Source organism: Carcharhinus amblyrhynchos, chromosome 27 (assembly GCF_965287045.1).
Source record: "Carcharhinus amblyrhynchos chromosome 27, sCarAmb.v2.hapA, whole genome shotgun sequence".
Classification (NCBI taxonomy): domain Eukaryota; kingdom Metazoa; phylum Chordata; class Chondrichthyes; order Carcharhiniformes; family Carcharhinidae; genus Carcharhinus; species Carcharhinus amblyrhynchos.
In genome coordinates, this window is record NC_137350.1 from 21,517,102 (window position 1) to 21,532,504 (window position 15,403).

The 15,403-nt window shown below is 38.2% G+C and overlaps 1 protein-coding gene across 7 annotated transcripts in view; it reads left to right on the plus strand.

Annotated features, from left to right (window-relative positions):
* The window catches only part of hdac5 (histone deacetylase 5), a 303,715-nt gene that overhangs the window by 84,939 nt on the left and 203,373 nt on the right, over nucleotides 1-15,403 (plus strand). Inside the window, exon 1 of one of the 7 annotated variants that reach the window (XM_080213641.1) lies at nucleotides 206-226. The exons of the other annotated variants lie outside the window; for them this stretch is intronic. The gene's annotated coding sequence lies outside the window, so the exon portion shown is untranslated. Of the gene's footprint in view, nucleotides 1-205; nucleotides 227-15,403 lie in introns of those variants that run through there. 7 annotated transcript variants of the gene reach the window in all.

The following is a 15,403-nucleotide window of genomic DNA, read 5'->3' on the forward strand; positions in this document are numbered from 1 at the left end:
TATAGCTTGAATCAAAAGGCTTGAGTTTCTTTCTCACTGCATGATTCATTATGGTATAACCCCTTGAGAGCATGGGAAGTTCCCGTAATATAAACGGTTAGAGAAATCAGTTCCAATCCCACTGCATGCGTACCCTGGTTGCATAACTGAACAGTTTGCTGCAGAGCTGCCTGTGCCTGCACGTTCTTCGACAAGGTAGCTAAGTGGGAATAACTTCCCATCTCAGGTAGGTGCTCCCAGGACATTTGTTCTTTTTAAATTGGATAATGTTATCGAAAGAATTGCATGATAGAAACCAACAAGGCTCAAATTTAATAGATTATCTGTTGAATGAATGCTTGTTATTTCTTCCTTTTCAAAAATGAGAACACTTGCCGTCTCTTCCTTCTTTGTCCTTGTTTCTTTTTTCATTACTTACCTGTAAATAGGACAGATTACTAATGCTGCATTTATAATAACCCAGTTTGCTGTTTCATTCGTCCAGCATTTCGGTGTACTAAAATTAAGATTTATGCATTCTCTATGCAGTTTAACGAGACTCAAAATCTTTTCACGGGACTGCATTAAAAACTAGAGTTAAACTGGTAGCTAATTTCCTCTCTGGAGTTATTTTTCTGTCATCCTTTGTCTTTTTTATTGTTGGTTGTATAGAATGTTGCAATGATTAATAAAAGATTCTGTGTGCTGGAGTTGGCAGAAATTGTTTCCTCTGAGGATTAGAATAGATTTATTCAGCTTCCATACAATTATGCAATGATTTATTTGTAACCTAGGAATTTTATCCATGCATACACAAGGAAAATGGAAAGCATCTGAATTATTAGTTTCTGCAGAAGGACCTGAGGGAAAAAAAAGTCAGATGAGGAGCGGATATTTTTGGACTTACTGAGCATTTAATCTAGTCTTTGTTTGGGAGGGAGGAGATGAAGGTGCGTGATTTAAAATTTACAGTTTTTGTATTCCTTAGAACGAAGAATATTAGTGTTACGAAAGGAACATTCATGAGTTTATGAATCCAGCAACCTTTTTGGGTTGCCTTTGGCAAGTTATTTAACCGAAATAGAATATTTCTTGTACTCAATTACATCAGTGTGTGTCAAGTCAAATCTCAGAAGGGTAGCCCTGCTTGCAGCAACCGTACGAAGTTTGCCATTTTTTCTAACACTTGTTGCCAAACCGATAGCCAATTCTGTGTTATAGGCGGATTGTCACTAGGAACTAAATTAACTTTGATCAAACTTGTTTAATTACCTTTTAAAATGAACACAAGAAAACAGTTGCAGCTGGATTCAAGACCCATGTCCCAGTGTTAAAAGTCATTAAAATTCAGCGTTGATTTTTTTTAAGTTGTTCATTGATTTTCATTTCAGTAACTTGAAGGCTTTTAAGTTTCAGATAAATGTCATAAGTGACTTCCTGTTGTCACTTTTTTTCCTGGTAGTTATAGATGCATTGGTTCTGAGCATTTTTGTGATATACTGCATATCAATCTCCCTTTTATGGAAGTGCATTTTCTACAGTTGTCATTTTATCTTTTGTTTCATTGGTTCAGATTTAATGCAACTCAAAGCACCATATTTCTCTGTCATTTAACATTTTATGAAAATTAAAATACCGTCATCCTTGAGAGGAAAATCACTCTTTGCTATCCCAAAAGAAAGCTGATACCTGGACGGCCAAATGACCTTCCCTCCATTTTGTTGTATATAAGGCTTAAGTGTGTACCATCTACAAGGTGTGCAGCAACAGCTCACCAAGAGCAGCACCTTCAAAACCTGTGACCCCCATCACAAGGGCTCCAGATGCATGGGAAAATCACCACTGCAAGTTCCCCTCCAAGCTATGTAAGTCCTAACTTTGAATTATGTCCCCATTCCTTTATTGTCGCTGTGTCAAAATATGGAACTCTCTCCTAACTGCACTCTGGGTTTACTGTAGTTGTTCAAGAAGTTGGCTCATCAACATGGACTGTAGTTGTTCAAGAAGGTGGCTCACCAATTGGGGATGGACAATAAATTCTGATTTGTCAATTACACACACATCTTGTGAAGGAATAAACTAAAATAAAAATTGTAAATGTGCTTTTACTTTTTTTGTCTGTCATTAGCAACAGATCTGTAATTATTTTTCATATCAGAAAATCTATGGTAATTACTCTGTGAAGTTTTCCTTTTTTATTCTCAATGTATGAGTAGAGAAGATTGATATAATTGATCCTGGCCATTTTCACATGGTTACGTGCTAGCCCCTTGCTTAAAAATTGTATGGATCACTTTCAGCGCATAGTGCCTATCACTTCATTCTGAAGAGGGACTTGTTTTACACTTTGCACAAGCGTTAGTCATAACTAACATCTTTCAATAGAAGGCAGTCTGGCAACATGAGTATGGAAACCTTTTCTTTGTTTTCTTTTTATTCATTCATGGAATGTAGGTATTGCTGGTTGGGCCAGCATTTATTGCCAATCCCAAATTGCCCTTGCACTGAGTGGTTTGCTAGGCCATTTCAGAAGACATTTAAGTGTCAAGCACATTGCTGTGAATCTGGGTTCTTGCATAGACCACATCAGGAAAGGATGTCAGATTTGCTTCTCTAAAAGGTCATTTTGAACCAGATGAGTTTTTTGCGACAATTGACAATGCTTTAGATTAGCCTTTTAATTCCAGATTTTCATTAAATTTAAATTTCACCACCTACTGTGGTGGGATTTGAATCAGGATACTCAATGTTGTATGCTGGTTCTCTGGAATACTAGTCCAATGACAATACCACTCTGTCACTTGTACTCAAATGTTAGCACAAAGGCAACTTTTTCATTCCCAGATGTAGAGTGGAGCTTGAGAAGGGCTATTTACAAACTCTCTTTCTTAATAATATTCCCAGTCAATTTTTATGTGGCATACAGAAGGAGTTGAGGGGTGTGCTGTGAGCAGCCATATACAAGCTGGCCTAATGTTATCCAAAATTGTCACAATATAATTTTTATTTAAAATTATGTCAATGTCTTTTTGTTTTACTACACTAGGCCTCCAGATCAGCACAGTTGGTATGCTGCTAATTCCAAACTTTTCACGTGTAAAAGCCTCTAGGCCAATACAGCCATAGTAAGTGGGACATCTTTGGAGCAGGCAGATGGTTTGTCCCACAATATGCCTCAATCAGATACAGACGTGCCGGCGTTGGACTGGGGTAAACACAGTAAAAAGTAAAAAAACACAGTTAAAAACCTGGTGTTGTCAGACCTTTTACTCAGATACGACAGAGCCAAAATCCTTGACTGATCATGTTCATCTTTTGTGGTCAAAAACAACGATGACATCCGCTGAAGTTAATTGGGTTAAGTGCAATCTGTTTGAAGATAGTTAATCAGACCAATTCGAGCACAAAAATATCCGTTGCATGTTGGACACGCACGTATTGTTGGTGTTCAAGAGTTGCTTGTGACTCTGACTTACAGCCAGTGCGTCAATGATGCTGTCATCACAGGAGATGGTACTTTTGTTGATCAGATTGTACCGTATGGAGTGATCCCATGTGTAACCTTCAGGGTGTTGTTGAAGTGCTTTATCTGGTCTCCACTTGAATGTTTCCCTTCAGTTAGCTTGCTGCAGAAGAGATTTTTGGCAAGCACTCATCAGGCAGTCTGAAAACTGTCCTGCCGATCTAATCTGAACTCCTTTGAGAAGAGCGTGGATGTTTGGCATGCCAGTCAGGGAGAGAATCTCAGTATTAAGAACCTTGCTTTGCCATCTGATCTTGAGAGCAGGTCATGTGAAGGTGGTGCAATGTCTCATCCTGACCATGTCTCACGACATACAAGAAAATGGGAAGAACAGCTGCTCTCTGTATTTTTTTACCTTTGTCAAGGGGTTAATTCCTCTTCACCCTCGGACAACTTTTTGTAGTTTACCAAAGACAATTCTGGCGTTGACTTTGACATCAATGTAAATTAGTCCGGAAAGGGTGCTGCCAAGGTGGATAAATGTATCAAATATTTCAAGCCTTTGACGACTGACTATAGTAGGCCTCACGTATCAACCTGTCCCACAAAAGCAGTATGTGACTTCACTCTTTTTGGTACTGATGCTGAGACTGAAATTATCCAGCATTTTCAATTTTAAGGTTGCACAGTGTTGGCATTATCCTCAGTTTAGGTGTTAAGTCAATCCTTACTGCTCCCAATGCAAACAATCTGTTGCTGGTGAGACAGGACTACAACCTTGTTTTTTTGACACTGGTGAATACATGGAAAATGAATAAAACATTGTGGAATTGAATGTAGTGCAGTTTATACATCTCAGGCAGCCACAAGGTAAAACTTCTGCAAAAAGGAACATTTTAAGGGCTTATTTTATACCAAAAGGAGAAACCACAGATTGGGTAAAAAATTTTCCATTCGTAGTAGGCCTCACATTTGTTGTTGTATGAGCATCATGTTCAGGAATCTGTTGATGTATTTTTCACAGAAAACTAGTAGTTACATGTATCCAAATGCAGGAATTTGCCCTCTACAAGAGAAAGGAATATGTCCAGAGATACCACATTGCTTTTGAATAAGCAATTGCGTGGGGACAATAGCTATCTGGTGTATTTGCCATGGCAACATGTCAACCAATCAGCACCCCATTTCTCGTGAATTATAAATTATTCCCTTTGAAATTTAGCATTTTTGCATTTGTCATGATGAGGGTACGATGAAAAGCTTTGACAACGTGTCTCTTTTTTTAGTAGTGCTCAATTTTGTCAGAAACAGGTAGTTTTAAATAACGTATACTTGTATTTGGGGATATTAGAAATAGAGTATAACTTTAAGTTTAATTTTGGGTTTCTATATTTGAAAGAGTTGATGAGTTCGGTTTGGTTTAGAAGCACGTATGGTAATTAGGATTGACGATGTGAACGCAAACAAGACTTAAAGAAAAATTAGATTGTTACTTAGCAGCCAAAGTCCATCCTGAAACAGAAAGAAGTTGTAACCTGGTGTTAGAAGAAGCTGGATAGCACAGGGGAGTTGCAGATAGAAGACAACCCCAAAAGAAAGTCTAGAAACCAGTGAGTTGGGCAAAAGCATGTCTCAGGCAGACAGGTTAATAAAACAAAGAACATTTGAAATTAAACAAGGTCCTAATCAGGAGAATTTGTGTAAAAGGCAGAGAAAGTGCTCAAGTTAAAGAGACCATAGCAAGAACCAAACATGAAGTCAGCTAGGTGTGAAAGCAGACATCTGAAGGAAATCAAAATTTTGGTGACACCTTAATACAGCTTGTGAAGTAATATTGTCTTGTGTGGAAGCTTGAATGTGCATGGAAATCTAAAGTAGAGGACTATGAAAAGGAGAGGTTAAAATCCTGGAGCTGAGTCCTTGATGAAGGCATTCAAGAGAAAATGTTGTTTGGGAGAAGATTGTAAGGCGTGTCTTTTTAAGAGTGAAGTTTGAAAACTGGAGTTCCAGTGAGACCAGCTGGCTAGCAGAGTGGCAAACATCTGGAAGGGATTTTACGAGAAATCCACTGCAGTCGTATTAGGTGGTATCTGGCACTTTCTGACTACAGGTGGTTTGTTTGACCACATTTCACCTATTGGTTTACATGGGCTGCATACTTACAATATATATCTTGTATTTTAATATTCTAACTTGTATAATCCCCAAAAATCTGTACGTACCTGTAAAAGTGTCGTGTGGTAAAGGAGTAGTGTATTACAGTTAATCTTTTCTTGTTGACTAAATACTTTATTTTTTAGTTAAAAGTTAGTAACAGTCCTTTGACTCTGTTCATCCACATCTGTAAACAAAAAAATAAAAGTTAGGATCTATTGAGCCAGGTTTCCATTCTGGGACTTGAGTGTTCAGTAGCAACATCAACTGGGAGTACAACAGTGTAATGGTACATCTGGTGTAATCTTAAAATGTGAACAGCTCACCTAGCGAATGATTTTTGACAGATTTCTGATCTACACGGAAGTTCAAGGTTATAAGGGGCAGGCATGAAAGTAGAGTGAAGGTCAGTCACATTGACCGATCAGATTGAATGGCGGAGCAGGCATTGGTGGCCAAATACACTGCTTCTGCTTCGATTTCTTATGATTGGAGAAGCTCACACGAGGAGCAGATATCCAGTTCTGTTGTCAAGGGGAATACATTGCTCCTCTTGGATATGGTGTCATCAAATCGATATTAGGCAGCATGAGTCAACGGCAAATGTAGTGGATGTTAGATCTGTTTGTGTGAGGATTGATGCTACTGAACCTGAGGCGTTATTAAAGAAAACCCAAATTTGTAATGATGAATGATTGATCTAGCCGTCTCTTCAGCTGCCTTGACCTTAAGCTCTGAAATTCCTTCCCTAAACCCAATGTACACGACGGCCACCTCAGCGTTTTTCTCAGTGACGGGAGGTGATGCGGCGTTCTCTGCTGACGTGCCATTTGCTGGTGGTGGGTTCTACTTGAACCAACCTTGTACTGACTTGATCGTCTCTGTTTAAAAAAAAAACAGGCTCTGACTTGTAATTGCATTGCTTTACCCGTTGTTTACTTAACGATAGTTATACCTTGTGACCTCAAAGGAGCATAGCTTCATCTTAGCAGCAGAGTAAAACATTATGCGTGACATGGTACAGTGTTCCTGCCTTAAAACGGTATGTCATCTGACTGACTGAGAGCATAGTCTTGCAATATCTGGTTAATGTTTGCGCAGCTGCCTGGTGCCCAGTCTTGTCCAAGATACTTTGGTAACACAGTTGTAAGTCTTTTTTGTGCTTTCCTTAAACAGTGCCAAGTGACCACTGAGCAGTTGAGGAAGGTGTGTAGCAAGCAAGATAAAGATAATCAAATGTGAAGTTCAGATAAACAAGAATGACAAATTGGCGGTTAACAGTTACCAATTACATAAAGCAAAAAGAAGTAAAATTGCTTCAAATTTAGGGTGGCACAGTGGTTAGCACTGCTGCCTCACAGTACTAGGGATCCAGGTTCAGTTCCAGCCTTGGGTGACTGTCTGGAGTTTGCATGTTGTCTGTGTGGGTTTCTTTCAGGTGCTCTAGTTTCCTTTCACAGTCCAGAGATGTGCAGGTTAGGTGGATTGGCCATGATAGGTTGTCCCTTAGTGTCAGGGGGATTTTCAGGGTTAAAAATATGGGGTTATGGAGATAGGGTCTGGATGGGATTGTTGTCAGTGCAGGCTTGTTGGATCAAATGGCCTCCTTCTGCACTGTAGGGATTCTATGATTCAAATATAGTTTGAGAATTATTATTTACTCCACTAGGTTGACAACTTATGAAGGGAAATTATGTCTGTAATTTATAACAGACATAAAAGAAATGTTTCCCCAGAACATCAGAGATAAGACGGATGATTTCATAGAGTGAGCGCCAGTGTGCAGCCTGAGGATAATGTTTTGAAACATTCATGGAAATACTATAATTGTATTTAAAAGATATTCTTTAACTGTGTGTTCATTACTCTTGAGGATCATTTACAATAACTTTCATATCTTTTTATTGGTATCAAAGTGATCACTTTGGGTTTACTTTTTATGGCTTTAGCACCTTGACTTAGCAGTTTATTTTGCTCAAAAGTGGAAGTGTTGTAATAATATCATTGGGAAAATTCACCAATCATAATTTAAATGAATAAATTGTCCGCTGGAACCTTTCTTTACCACTTGATGGTACCAGTGTGCTTTGAATACATCGTACCTGAAAATACTCGAGGCATACTAATGGTAGAAAATTACTATCGCGTGATCAGGAAGGTTGTAGGGACACAGAACAATTTGGAGTTTGGATTTCAAATTGTATTTTTGCTCCTTTAAGCTCCCTGTAACGCACTATATTTGAATTACATTTTTCATATTCATTTTGTGTTATTCAAATGCATAATGCAGTGTCCCAGTTAGGCGTGTTTCAAAACCAAAAAGGCTTATAACTATGACTTGAATCCATAATTACAGGATCACAATTTGAGCACCATAACTGCAGCAGTGCAAATTTCTTGTTTTGTTAGAATAAAAAATAAATGAACCATGAGGATTTTTTTATCCTCTCGATCATACATATCTATTTGAATATAACTATTAAATTTCTCTGTATAGTGTATCATTCAGTTTGCTTTTCCATAATTTGCATGGCTTTCTGTTTCAACCTTAATCTATCAAAAGCTGAAACCTGTATCATGGCTCATATCACCCGCAGACTGGACAATGCCTCTGATCCTCCGCCTGTTATGAATCCCAACTTAATTATCACTTTTCCACAAGTATCTTTCTCCAGACTAATCCTGTTCCTTCAACTCACCTTCACTAACATATACAAGCTCCTTGATCTGTATATTACTTTTGTTAATTAACCATCTATGGCATTTCCCCATTTTATTTCCGAAACCTCTTCAAGCTATACAACCTTTCCCAGATACTGTTGTTCTGACACTAGCCTTTTTCAGACCCTCCCTTTAGTTTATTACTGGTGGCAGTGCTTATCGTGTCAGTGCTTACATTTGATGATGGTAGTCTTTGAAGTTACCTTTCTAAGCCTCTCCATCCCTGATTCATTCTTTAATAGCCTCTTGAAGATGCATCTCTGTGAGCTTTTAGACATTTCTCTTAAGTTCCGTCTTTCTCGTTCGGTGATAGTTTTCATGTGCCTATTTAAGATCATATGAAATAGGAGGGGGGGCATAGGCCATATGGTTCATTGAGCCTGTTCTGTCGTTGGGTAAGATAATACCTTGATCTTTGACTTAAAATCCACCTTCCACGTGATCCCCATATCTCAATTATCTATCTATCTTCGCATTTAATATACCCAACAACTGACCATCCAAAAACCTTAGGAATAGAGAACTTCAAAGACTTGTAGTGAAGAAATTTATTTGTCTTAGTCTTAAATAATTTACCCTTTACCCAAAGACTATGCTCCCTAGACTCTGCAGCCAGGAGAAACAACCTCTCAGCATCAGATTCCCTAACCCTTGTTTTTTTAAACTCCAGACAGAATTGGCCCGTTCTACTGTCATCAAAGGTGTCATCTTGACATTTAATCCCAGAAATCAACCAAGTGAATGTTTCTGCATTTTGAGAGATCTAACCTAAATTGTAGGGACGCAGAAAAATTTGCAGTTAAGATTTCAAGTTGTATTTTTGCTCATTTAGAATCACTTAGCACACTATATTTGAATACATTTTGCACGTTCAATTTGTGTTATTCAAATACGCAATGCAGTGTCCCAGTTAGGAGTGTTTCGGGAACCAATGAGGCTTATAACTGTTCTTTGAATGCATAATTACAGGACCACAATTTGAACACCATAACTGCATGTTTCTTTAATTTAAAGTGCCATAAAAATGCAAGCTGTCAAAATAAGGGCACGAGTTTTGTTGAAATGAACTGTTTCTTTCGTTGAGGATTTAATCATTTTGGTTTCAAATCATCACATAATGTAACAAAGTTACTACTTTACATGTTGGAAAAATGTTATCGTGTATAAAACCTGGTGGAAATTTCAGTTAATCTGTTGGAGGGAACCATATAGAGTAACCAGAGTTTTAAAAATGAGCCTGAAAACTGTTTGTTGAAACATCTGCAGACGGTATTATCCACAGAAAAATTGGGCTCAGAAGCAAAGAGCAGTGAACATTATTGTTAAAATCTGATGAACATGTATTCAGTTTACTTGAGGCTAAATATATTTGCTTAAATATATGACACAAAAACAGCTGTTTGGCCCAAGCAGTCCATGGTGATATTTATGCTCTTCTCAAGCCTCATCTAACCCATTTTTTCTCATCAAAAATGACCACCTATTTATTCTTTTCTCTCTCATCAGCTTAACTATTTTCCCCTGAAGGCATCAATACTATTCACTTCAACCACTCCAGTGAGTTTCACGTTCTTGCCTCTCTTTGAATGACAAAGTTTCTTTAGAATTCCCATTAGATTTACTTGTGGTTATCTTACATCGGCTGCCTCTAGTTATGCTCTTCCCCATAAAAGAAAACATTCTGTCCCCATCCATTCTATCATAACCTTTTATAATTTTAAAGACCTCTTTTTGGTCAACCCTCAGCTGCCTTTTCTTTTCAAAAGAGAAATGACCCAGCCAATTGATCCTTCTCTGATCTTTATACCCACACATCTCTGGTAGCATCCTTGTTATTCTGTGCTTTATCTTCTCCAGTGTCTCTCCATCATCCTTCTGTGGTCTAACCAAGGTTCATCAATAAGGTTTAGCATAACTTCTCTCCTTTTCAATTCTATCTTCCAAGTTTTTGTTTAAAGAAAGGAGGTGGGGGGAGCGCAGTTTAGAACAGAGTTGAGGAAGAACCTCTCCTCTCAGAGGGTGGTGAATCTCTGGAATTCTCTGCCCATTGAAGTGGTGGAGACTACCTCGTTGAATATGTTTAAGTCACAGGCAATTAGATTTCTGATCGATAAGGGAATTAAGGGTTATGGGGAGCAGGCAGGTAAGTGGAACTGATCCACTTCAGATCAGCCATGATCTTATTGAATGGCGGGGCAGGCTCGAAGGGCTAGATGGCCTACTCCTGCTCCTATTTCTTATGTTCTTATGAAATCTGTTAATTATATTCTTAAGATACACATGTAAAGGGCATTGTTTAATTAAGTACTGTTACAGCAAGGTTGATGGTAAATGCTGAGCTGTTCAAATCCCAGAAGTTAAACTTGAAACAGTTGCCTCACGTTTTTTTTGCAATATGTATAGTATGAGGAAATAGTATGAAGAAAGGATATGAAATCTGGAAATGATATCCCCGATTACCTTGCGATGATTTTATAGTTGAGTGAATGTTTATCAAGAAATAGCAAAAAAAAGTACGCTTAAATGCAAAAATAACTTTACACAGTGCCACTACTTGAAAATAGTTCTAAACAATCGTAACTACCTACAGAGCTAACCTTCCCCATATTTGTTCAGCAACTTTTTATAAATTTTAAAGTCTACAAAAGTCCAGTAATTTTTATCACTAATGCCTTTAGTTTCTCTTAAGGTGTCCTTGGAGGTTAACCATGGCTGTTTTAAAGATCTAGCTGCATTCACACTTCTTGCTGGAAGTCAACCAACTATTCTTTCTGTCTGCTGAGGTTTAAAACAACTACACTGATAGACTTCAGTATCTCCTTAAATACATTCTTTCGCTCTGATCTCTCCACTGTCTCACCTAGTTTCTTTACAAATGCTCGTGACTAAAATTAATTAACTTTATTTCTTTATTTTAGCTGTTAGAATATAAAAAAAGTAAACTCAGTCTATCCATATTTTACCAGTGACACTTTTGTTTTACATTTTGTATATCTTCTCCTTTGAACCACAACCATCCCATTGAAATCTAGTCCTGTTTTGTAAACATCCATATAAAATTACCTTATGCAAACATTTGTTTGAAGTACTTCTAGGCTCATTGCCATATCAAATCCACAGTTTAGATGTACATAATCACTCTATCCCTTGATTTAATTGCCATTCACTTACCCCAATGGTTTAAAAATAATGACAAAAATATTATAATTTCTTGGGATAACCCTTTTTTAAATGAACGTTTGGATTTCAAAAAGATGATTTCATTTTCTCGAGCTTTTCTTGTTACTCCCTACTTATCTTTAGCTTATATGCTATTACATTGAAAGCTGTATGCATTAACATACTATACCCAAAGCTTTAATAAAGATAAAGAGTCCACTTCAGCCACAAGCTCCAAATGTCCATTCTTTTTTACACCTTGAACCCTTGATAATGAATTCACAGTTTTGTTTACTCTTTCAGCCACATGCATAGTTTTTAAGTTAAATGGTTGTAGTAATGGAGTCAACCAAAACAGTCTGATGTTCTGGTCTCAAAGCGTTTTTAAAATCAAAAAGGTCAGTGTAAGTGGTGATTTTGTTGAATTATTGGCAGCATAAATCTCAATGTTTCAGTGCCAATGCCACATTCAATGGATGAGATTTTCTGGTCTCCCCTCAGCACTTTTCCGGCAGTGCACCATTCACTGATGGTGGGATTCTCTGGTCCCTCCACTATCAATGGGAAACCCATGGCAAGGTGAGCACCACTGGCAGGACCAGAGAATCCCACCAGCATGAATAGCTAGAGAATTCTGGCCACGTTTTCTTCTTGGTGTTGGAGGATTTCTTATTGATGAATATTTAGCTTTCTTATATTAAAAAAATCCACAATTTTTAATATTGGCCTTGTCGCCTTGCAATAACACAGTATCGAAAGCCAATTTAAACTGTTTGGCATTATTTGATGTCACTAAAACTGGCACTGTAGCCAACACAGTTCCTAGATTTCTGAATACATTTTGGCACTAATTTCCAATAAGTTGAACTTATTGGTCTTTTTTAAGAGTTGAGTTAATTGAGCAACCATATGTATAAAATTAAGTACTGTAGGAGTCTCTCATGCTCAGAAATCATAGAGCTTTCTTTTTCCTTGTAGGTGCCAAAATTCAGTAATTGCCCGTATTTTTATGTCCTGTAAGGGACCTGTCATGTCCCAATAATATAGTCTAGATATACAACTTGTGCTTTTGCAGCTTAACTTTTAACCAAGTTCATCACCAATTTAGTGCCTCGTAGGCGACTGAATAGTTATTTCTGATGCTGTAATTACTTCTCCCAACTTCGAATGAATACCACCAAAATATCAATATACCCAAGGCAGTGACTCAGTCCAGTAATGATCATCTTTGTCAATCTTTGGAAAGTTGCTAGTGCATTTTTTCATCCCATATAGCATGACTTTGAACTGATGAAGCCCATTCTTCTACAAAAACTGGACCCTTTTTCACCCTTTTCGATAAAAGTACTTGTTGATACCTTTTTGGCAAGTCTACCTTTGTAAAGAACATTGTCCCACTTTCTCAGTACAGTCTTCCAAATGTGGAATAGGGTAAAAATCAGTTTTCATCACTACATTCATCTTTCAGTAGTTCACACATAATGTGTTCCATCTGACTTTGGTACTCCAATTATGCAACTCAATTCAATAATATAAGAGCATAGATTCAAATTCTTTTTGTACTTAGCATTGCTTGATTGGAACAGAATTTCCCACATCTATGTTATGTTTGGCCATTTTCATTTTTTCCAAATTTTTTCCAAAAACTGCTAGACCAACAAGTTTGCCACATAATCCCCAGCACATTGACTTTGTGTGGTCAGTAGAGTGAAAACATTTAAGCTTTTTTATGTTTCCTCCATCCTCAGCAGCTTCTTTCCTAGTCTGAGGTGAAATCTCCTCAGAATATCCAGCTGTCCTTTCCTCCTTGACTGTCTACTTTCCTCTCTCCATCCCAATTTCTGTCCTTCTCAGATTTAAAAGGATGTTCACGGAAAGGTTTTGATCTATTGGCCAGCTCATAAAGCATCTGCCAACTCTGTTGCCTGCCTGGCTGTTTTAACCCTTTGTTGTTCTGCATGACTTTTTAATCACTGAAGCCAGTGAATCTTGAAATTCTTCCAAAATAATCACTTCTCTAAGGGCTTTCTGGTTTCCTCTATTTTAAATGACCTTATCTACCTGTATATAGTCATGTTTTTTGACTTTCAAATTCAATACAAGTCTGTCCATCCTGTTTTCTCACGTCTCAGAATTTCTGTCTGTATGCCTCTGGCACTAACTACATAGTAACAATAGCTTTCTTCACAGCATTATGTCCCCCAGTTATTTCTTCTGGCAGAGAAGCATATACCTCACTACCTCTGCCTACTAATCTGCTCTCTAATAGGGATGTCCAGATTTCTTTTGGTCACCTCATCTGTTTATCTAAAAGCAAAATACTGCAGATGCTGGAATCTGAAACAAAAGCAGAAAATGCATGAAAATCTCAGCAGGTCTGATAGCATCTTTGGGGAGACAATAGGGTCAATAAGATGACCTTTCATTGGAGAGGACGAAGCTCTAACAAAGGGTCATCTAGACTCGAAACGTTGGCTCTATTCTCTCCCCACAGATGCTGTCAGACCTACTGAGATTTTTCAGCATTTTCTCTCATCTGTTTAGCTATCTTCCCAAATGCTTTAAATCTTTTTCTTCAAATTTTGGAGGTGTTTGTACAAATTCAAACTTCTTCCCACTAGGTTTCAATCTGGAAATTAGTCCTTTCTCACCTTCTGGTGTCTCTTTTTTTAACTGCTAATTTTGTAAGTTGGAATTCTCTGTCTCAAGATAATGCCATTAAGAAGTGTCAGATAAAAAGAAGAGGATGAGTGGGGTCAAAAATCGATCTTTGGGTTTGTGAGAAGATTGATGGGGTGGAAAGACAAATTATTGCTTGCTGTTTTTTTTTTCATTCGTGGGACTTGGGTGTCACTGGCTGGCCAGCATTTATTGCCCCATCCCTGGTTGCCCTTGAGAAGGTGGTGGAGCGCTGCCTTCTTGAATCGTTGCTGTCCATGTTCTGTGGGTTGACCCACAATGCCATTTGAGAGGGAATTCCAGGATTTTGACCCAGCAACTGTGAAGGAATGCTGATATATTTCCAAGTCAGGATGGTGATTAGCTTGGAGGGGGACTTGAAGGTGGTGGTGTTCCCATTTATCTGCTATCCTTGCCCTTCTAGATGGAAGTGGTCATGGGCTTGGAAGGTGCTGCCTAATGACCTTTGGTGAATTGCTGCAGTGCATTGTAAATAGTACACACTGCTAGTACTGAATGTTTGTGGTGGAGGGATTGAATGTTTGTAAATGTGGTGCCAGTCAAGCAGGCTGCTTCGTGCTGGATGGTGTCAAGCTTCTTGAGTGTTGTTGGAGCTGCACGAATCCAGCCAAATGGGGAGTATTCCATCACACTCCTGACTTGTGCCTTGTAGATGGTGGATAGGCTCTGGGGAGTCAGGAGGTGAGTTACTTGCCGCAGTATTCCTAGCCTTTGACCTGCTCTTGTAGTCACTGTGTTTATGTGGTGAGTCCAGTTGAGTTTCTGGTCAGTGGTAACTCCAAGGATGTTGCCACTGGAGGATTCAGTGAAGGTCACATCATTGATTGTCAAGGGGCTACTTGCTACTATTGAATAGGTGAGAATTAAAACAAATTAGGTAGGTTCAATGAGTTGGACAGTTGAGCAGAGGTATTGGAGGAGGATGCTGCAGTAAAGAGATTAATGAGCAATATTGAATTATGGTTACAATCACAGTGGATGTTTTTATGACTTTGTATTGGGCTGTTTTGGTGGAATTACTGTGCAAAATTAATTTCATGTCCATTGCCATTCATTTCATTACAGTCAACTTCCCTGATTCTACTATCTTCTATAGAATCTAGGCCCTAATTTTGTAGTACTAATGACAGTGAAACTGTCAAAGTTTGCCATCATTACTCTGAAACTGACAGAAATGTATGTTTCTATAAATTGTGCTTAAATACAAAAAATGGATTGGAGAATCTG